Raw genomic sequence first — 8384 nt, 5'->3', positions numbered from 1 at the left:
GGTGAAGTCAGGAGACTTTGGGGATGGAGCCAGGAGACTTTGGGGGTGGGTCCGGGAGACTTTGGGGGTGGAGCCGGGAGACTTTGGGGGTGGAGCCAAGAGACTTTGGGGGTGGAGCCGGGAGCCAGGATGTGACAAGCATCATTGGACTCCAAAGGGAGTTCTGGCTGTCACATTTCAAGGGACCGCATGCCTTTTGAAATGCCTTTCTTCCATAGGGAATAATGAAAGATAGGGGTACCTTCTCTGGGGGCTCATAGAATTGGACCCCCTGATCCAATCTTTTTTGAATCTTGGGGTTATTTTGGGGAGAGGTCCTGGATACTATGCTGAAAATTGGTGCCTCTACCTCAAAACACAGCCCTCCCAGAGCCCCAGATACTCACAGATCAATTCTCCACTATTTCCTTTGGGAATCAGTCTCCAGAGGGAATAATAGAGTTCCCAAAAACATTTCCCTCCCCTCCCCCCCGCTTTCTGATGACCCTGAAGCGGGGGGAGGGCCTCCAAACCAGGGGATCCCCTGTCCCCACCTGGGGATTGGCAACCCTACCTGGAGGTCCCTTCCAACTCTATGATTCTACGCTATGCTGCAAATTTGCTTTGTAGCAAAGCAAGGTATACCCGCGCCTTTCAGAAAACAGGACTTCAGGACTGCAGGAACATATACCTTACGAATATAGGACTGTACATGGACTTTATTGGAACCAATCAAATTGTTCATGAATTCTGAATTTGCTTTGAGTGTTAAAGCTGCAGTCCTGCAGTCCTAAGCTCTGCTCAAGACCTGAGTTCGATCCCGGCGGAAGCTGGTTCAGGTAGCCGGCTCCCGGTTGACTCAGCCTTCCATCCTTCTGAGGTCGGTCAAAGGAGTCCCCAGCTTGCTGGGGGGAAAGTGTAGATGACTGGGGAAGGCAATGGCAAACCGCCCCATAAGAAGTCTGCCGTGAAAACGTTGTGAAAGCAACGTCACCCCAGAGTCAGAAACGACTGGTGCTTGCACAGGGGACCTTTCCTTTTCATATGAATTTTGCTTTGAAATATGTGTGAGTTCCAACAAAATGCATAAGTGAAAAACAAAAAAGTGTATAAGAAATTATTTATGTGTCTAAGTATTCACAGCGTTTCCTCCATCTTTTTACTAATCTCTACACTGTGGTTTCTGGCTTTGTTACATTTCCCACCTGGGGATTGGCAACCCAAGGCAATTTGGATAGCAAGACTTCTTTGCGCCACACACAACACTGGTTGCAAATAAACACCAGGGTGGAGAAAAGTGGGGAGTGGTGGGACAAAGAGCAGAGAGTGAAAACCCAGACAGCACAAAGAACCCTTTCTGGCCAGTCTGGGGACTCCCCTGCTGTCCCTTCCCTTTTCCTTTTACACAGAAGGCGGCCATGTTCACAACCCCCTTATCTTCTTCTGTGCAAATAAACACAGGAAAGTTTATCACCCAGGGATCTCATTAAAAAGGAGGGAGAGGCCGGCTCTATAATTTCCATGCCACCTGGCTGCCAAGGCCTCGCTCGTTAGGGTTGCCAAGTCCAGTTCAAGAAACATCTGGAGACTTTGGGGGTGGAGCCAGGAGACATTAGGGGTGGAGCCAAGATCAAGGCTGTGACAAGCATAATTGAACTCCAAAGGGAGTTCTGGCCCTCACATTTAAAGGGACGGCACACCTTTTCAATTCCTTCCTTCCTTAGGAAATAATGAAGGCTAGGGACACCTTCTTTTGGGGCTCATAGAATTGGGCCCCCTGGTCCAATCTTTTTGAAACTTGGGGGGTATTTTGGGGAGAGGCACTAGATGCAATATGGAAAATTTGGTGCCTGTACCTCAAAAAACAAAATAACCCAGAGCCCCAGATACCCGGAGATCAATTCTCCATGATTTTCTATGGGAATAAATCTTCATAGGGAATAATAGAGTTCCCAGCAGACATTTCCCTCCCCTCCCCCGCTTTCTGACAACCCTGAAGCAGGGGGAGGGTCTCCAAACTGGGGGATCCCCTGCCCCCACCTGGGGATTGGCAACCCTATCGCTCATTCAGAGGCACAAAGATCAGAGAACCAACGGCTAGGAAGGAATCCCGGGGGCCAGGTCACCCAGGCTCTTTCCGGCTGGCAGAGAGCAGGGCTAGTGGTTAGCTGCATAGCGCTGTCTGCTTACTCCTTTGCCAGGGTAGGTGGAGAGCAGACGGTGCTTACAGCAGTCCGTGCATCCCACTATTAGGTAGTATTACCCAATTAGGCTTCCAGTGTTGCTTGACCTAGATCAGGGGGTGTCAAACGTGCAGCTCAAGGGGTGGATCAGGCCCCCAGAGGGCTCCTATCAGGCTGACGAGCAACTTGCGGTCACCAGTTTCCTTCTCTCTCCCTTGCTTCCTTCTGCATCACAGTTTGCCTTGCCAGGCTTGTTCAGTTGCACAGAAGCTACAGAGCAAAGCCTCTATTTTCTCCACTGGCCGTAAGTGTGAAGCCACTTATGTACAAAAGCGGGCAGTGCCCAGCCGTTTCATGTTTTCCCCTGGGTTTTAGGCTCCAAGCACTGGCCATAAGATTGCTGTCATGAATGTCCATAAATCAAAAGTAGGCTTGCAACTTACAGACTCACACCGGAACGACACCCGAACAGCATACTCAAGATTGCTACAGCTGACATTGCCTCACGATTTTGATGCAATAGCACACAGCAAGAGGCGACAGTCATCAGAGACTGTCAAATAAACAAAATATTGCAAGAGTGCTGATCTTTTAAGCATTTTATTATTTTATGTTATTAGGGGTTTTTTAAAAAAAATATTTAATTGTGTTTGTCTGTGTCCTTTATAAAGTTTATATCTCTGCTACCTGGCAGTTTGGTGTAGTGGTTAAGCGCACAGACTCTTTTCTGGGAGAACCGGGTTTGATTCCCCACTCCTCCGCTTGCACCTGCTGGAATGGCCTTGGGTCAGCCAGAGCTCTCGCAGGAGTTGTCCTTGAAAGGGCAGCTTCTATCAGAGCTCTCTCAGCCCCATCTACCTCACAGGGTGTCTGTTGTGGGTGGGGGGAGGTAAAGGAGATTGTAAAGCACTCTGAGACTCGGAGTGGAGGGCAGCAGATATATATAAGAGAGCCAGTTTGGTGTAGTGGTTAAGTGTGCGGACTCTAATCTGGGAGAACCGGGTTTGATTCCCCACTCCTCCACTTGCAGTTGCTGGAATGGCCTTGGGTTAGCCATAGCTCTGGCAGAGGTTGTCCTTGAAAGGGCAGCTTCTGGGAGAGCTCTCTCAGCCCCACCCACCTCACAGGGTGTTTGTTGTGGGGAGAGAAGATATAGGAGATTGCAAGCTGTTCTGAGTCTCTGATTCAGAGAGAAGGCGGGGTGTAAATCTGCAATTCTTCTTCTTCATAATATTTTATGACCCACATGACCTGGCCCAACAAGATTTCATTCATGTCAGATCCATCCCTCATAACACATGAATTCACTCCTGGTCTAGAGCATCACCTAACAATCAGGGTATCTTATGACTGCCACCTTTTCCCTCCTTTATGTGTGTTTCATTTGGTGTTAGAGAGAAATCTGAAGTATTGGCTTTTGTAGCTTTAATTGGGGACAGGGGTGCCGGGTTCAGGTGGTGAAATTCCTGGAGATTTAGGGATAGTCTGGGGAAGGCGGGGCTTGGGGATGCAGGGATGCAGAATGACCAGTTCCTGTTTCCTGTCGTAACGCTGTGCTGAGTTGTAATTCTGTGAAATTCCCTATGGGTATAATGAGATTCCCGTAGGGTATAAAGGAGAATTGATCTGCGGGTATCTGGGGCTCTGAGGGGGTTGCTGTTCGAGGTAGAGGCACCAAAGTTTCAGCATAGCATCCAACGCCTCTCCTCAGAATACCCTCCAAGTTTCAAAAAGATTGGACCAGGGGGTCCAATTCCATGAGCCCCCCCAAAAGAAGGTGCCCCTATCCATCATTATTTCCAATGGAGGGAAGGCATTTAAAAGGTGTGCTGTTCCTTTAAATGTGATAGCCAGAACTCCGTTTGGAGTTCAATGACGCTTGTCACACCCTTGCTCCTGGCTCCACCCCAATGTCTCCTGGCTCCACCCCCAAAGTCCCCAGATAGTTCTCGAATTAGACTTTGCAACCCTAGTTGGATCAGGCCAACGGCCCACTCAGTCCAACACTCTGTGACACATGGTGGTGGCCACAACTCGGGTGCCATCAGGAATCCCACCAGCAGGGCCGGAACTCCAGCCCCTCCACCCCCCAGCACCAAGAAGACAGCGCATCCCCGCCCCTGACAGAGTGCTCCATCTATCTCCATCTAGGCCTATGCTGCTCTCCTAGAAGTTAGTTTCAGAGGGCGGCCATTTTGATTTGGGTTCAGCAGCAACCTTAGGAGACCAACAAGATTTCAGGGTAGGGTTGCCAATCCCCAGGTGGGGGCAGGGGATCCCCTGGTTTGGAGGCCCTCCCCCCGCTTCAGGGTCATCAGAAAGCGGGGGGAGGGGAGGGAAATGTCTGCAGGGAATTCTATTATTCCCTATGGAGATTTATTCCCATAGAAAATCATGGAGCATTGATCTGTGAGTAACTGGGGCTTGGGGGGGGGGCTGTTTTTTGGGGTAGAGGCACCAAATTTTCAGTACAGCATCTAGTGCCTCTCCCCAAAATACCCCCCAAGTTTCAAAACTATTGGACCAGGGGGTCCAATTCTATGAGCCCCCAAAGAAGGTGCTCCTATCCTTCATTATTTCCTATGGAAGGAAGGACTTGAAAAGGTGTGCCGTCCCTTTAAATGTGATGGCCAGAATGCCCTTTGGAGTTCAATTATGCTTGTCACAGCCTTGATCTTGGCTCCACCCCTAATGTCTCCTGGCTCCACCCCCAACGTCCCCAGATATTTCTTGAATTGGACTTGGCAACCCTATTTCGGGGGGGGGGGGAGGAAATGAACTTTCGAGAATCAAAGCTCCCTTGGTCAGATATGCAACTCAAACCCCCCCCCTCCACCCCCCAAAACCTTGCTGTTTTGTAAGTGGCTGCTGGCCTCGATTCTAGCAGTTCCTCTGGAACTGAAGGCCAAAAATCACAAGAAACATCGCAAGGCAAAGCGAGTCTGATGGCAACCGACCTTCCTCCAAGGCCAGGCAGTCCACTCAGAGCCAGAGCGGAGGGGGGCTCACCACAGCCTGGGAACCAGCTTTCCAGCCACGCTCAGCCTTGGAAAATATGACATGATCCAGAAAGGGTAGTCTTAAGACCAGGCCTTGAATTCAGCAGGCGCTCACAGGAGCACAGCTCCTGAACCTTTCTGAGGGTTCCCCCTCCTCCTCCCCACCTCGTCCATTGAATAGGTGGTGCAGCTGCATAACAAAAAATCCCTGGATGAGCTCCACCACCTATTCTACAACATGACCCGGGCTAAAGAACCCTAGCGGCCCCGTGGCGCAGAGTGGTAAAGCAGCAGTACTGCAGTACTGTGATTTGAACTCTTTGCTCACGACCTGAGTTCGATTCCGGTGGAAGCTGGTTCAGGTAGCCAGCCCAACATTGACTCAGCCTTTCATCCTTCTGAGGTCGGTCAAATGAGTCCCCAGCTTGCTGGGGGGAAAGTGTAAAAGACTGGGGAAGGCAAGGGCAAACCACCCCGTAGAAAGGTCTGCTGTGAAAACGTGAAAGCAACGTCACCCCAGAGTCAGAAACGACTGGTGCTTGCACGGGGGACCTTTCCTTTCCTAAGAACCCTGAGGGAACCTGATTCAGGGTGTCTCTAGGGTAGCCAATATCTGGTATTGAATACCCAGTGTTAAATAATTGAATATCCGGTATTTCCTTCAAATTTATGCTTAGACACTCTCCAGCTTTTACAATTGAAGATCAACAGTCTTCCATTAGGGGTTACCCTTTGTCAACACAGAATATGAATGTTGGAAGAATGTTGGAATAATGTTGATCGCTGAGGCTCCAACTGGAACTGTCTATACCAGGGGTGGCCAACGGTAGCTCTCCAGATGTTTTTTGCCTACAACTCACATCAGCCAAGCCATTGGCCATTCTGGCTGTGGCTGATGGGAGTGGTAGGCAAAAAGACATCTGGAGAGCTACCGTTGGCCACCCCTGGCTATACAACAATTGTAAAAACTGGAAGAAGATGGTATTGGATTTATATCCCACTCTATACTCTGAATCTCAGAGTCTCAGAGCGGTCACCGTCTCCTTTACCTCCCCCCACCCCCACAACAGACGCCCTGTGAGGTAGGTGGAGCTGAGAGAGCCCTCACAGGAGCTGCCCTTTCAAGGACAACTCCTACGAGACCTATGGCTGACCCAAGACCATTCCAGCAGGTGCAAGTGGAGGAGCGGGGAATCAAACCCGGTTCTCCTAGATAAGAGTCCGCGCACTTAACCACTACACCAAACTGGAGAGTGTCTAAGCATAAATTTGAAGGAAATGCTGGGTATTCAGTTATTGAATTCAAGGCTTTACCTAGTGTACTGCAGCCTGAAGAAGGCGAATGAAATGGAGAGTGACCTAGGGAATCCATTGCTGCTGTTGCTGTAACATCAACCCTCTGTTGTAACTTTGTCAAGCGTTGTTAAAATCTGTCATCCAGTGTATTTTGTTATTAACACCGATAATAAATGGTTTGTTTCAAAATACAGAGTAGCAAGCCAAGACTTGTATTCACAGTTGTTACTTCTATACAGTTTTTCCTTTTGTTGCAATATCGCTTTTCTGTATAGCCATCTTTTTTTTTTTATAACGACCCGGAGGCTGGCAACCAGGGGTGGGATTCTAGCAGGAGCTCCTTTGCATATTAGGCCACACCCCACGATGTAGCCAATCCTCCAAGAGCTTACAAGACTCTTTTTTTTTTTTTGTCACAATCTTGCTCCTTCCTCCATCCCCAAATTCTCCCGGCTGCACCCCCAGAGTCTCCAGATATTTCTTGAAATGGACTTGGCAGCCCTCATCCAGTAACTTGGGATGCCAGCCTCCAGGTGGGACCTGGGGATTCGTTGCAATTCCAGCTCATCTTTAGGCTACAGATATCATTTCCTGTGGAGAAAATGGTTGCTTTGGAGGGGGGGCTTTATGGCGTTGTGTCCCAGGCTCAAATCTCCAGGAGTTTCCCGACCTGGATATGGCAACCCTATCTCCCCCATCTCACATCAGTGGTAGCCCTAGCAGGAACAGGGTCTCGGCGGGGGTGGGGGTGGGAGAAAAGCAGAGCCAGACTTTTTTGGGCCAGGAACAGTTTTGCTCTCAAGTAACAAATCCCACCCCAGGCGCGAGGTTTCTGTGAGTAGGAGGATGAGGTTTCCAAGGGCTCTGCGCACTGCAGAAATAAAAGGAGGAAGAGATACGATTCTTTTGTTGGAAAGGATGGCCCAAGCAGATACTGTCCCAAGAGAAGCTGCTCGGCAGACTTATCAAAAGGCAGCAGTATCGCCTTCTCTGTAAAGAAAAGAGAAAGGAACTTTCTCACAGACGCTGGCTTTGTTTCGTTCTTCACATCCAGATCAATTCAGTGGCAACACTAAAGTCCTTCACTTCGGTGGAGAGAGAAACCCGTTTGTCTCTCTGCCAAGCACAGGGCCTTCCATCTTTGAGGCCACACGGAGAGTTGGCCCACTATCTGCACATGCGTGCTAAGGCGGAATTCAAAAGAGGCCCTCAAATCCAGGGCTTGGTCTGAAATAAGACTGGGTTCAGTTCTGGAACTGAAATGGACCTAGGGTTGCCAAGTCCAATGCAAGAAATATCTGGGGACTATGGGGGTGGAGCCAGGAGACTTTGGGGGTGGAGCCAGGAGCAAGGCTGTGACAAGCATAGTTAAACTCCAAAGGGAGTTCTGGCTATCATATTTAAAGGGACCACACACCTTTTAAATGTCTTCCCTCCATTAGAAATAACAACGGATAGGAGCACCTTCTTTTGGGGCTCATAGAATTGGACCCCCTAGTTCAATCCTTTTGAAATTTGGAGGATATTTTGGGGAGAGAGTCTGGATGCTGTGCTGCAAATTTGGTGACTCTGTCTCAAAAACAGCCCCCTCCCCGGAGCCCCAGATACCCACGGATCTATTCTCCATTATACCCTATGGGAATCGGTCTCCATAGGAAACAATGGAGTGCCCAGCAGCCATTTCCCTCTCCCAATCCCGCTTTCTGACAACCCTGAAGTGGGGGCAAGGCTTCCAAACCTGGGGATCCCCTGCCCCCACCTGGGGATTAGACAAAGCAAGAAAAACACTCTGCACCAAATGTTGCAATATAAGTGCAAAATGCTCTTTTACCCAACCACTTTATCACTGTAATTCTTAAATGTCCTTCAAAGCAAGTCAACAGTCCTTAGTAGAAACTCAAACTTTAAAGGTTGCCAGGTGTGAAAA

The sequence above is a fragment of the Heteronotia binoei genome, chromosome 17, assembly GCF_032191835.1.
Source record: "Heteronotia binoei isolate CCM8104 ecotype False Entrance Well chromosome 17, APGP_CSIRO_Hbin_v1, whole genome shotgun sequence".
NCBI classification, from domain to species: Eukaryota; Metazoa; Chordata; class Lepidosauria; order Squamata; family Gekkonidae; genus Heteronotia; species Heteronotia binoei.
This window is presented reverse-complemented; position numbering follows the sequence as displayed.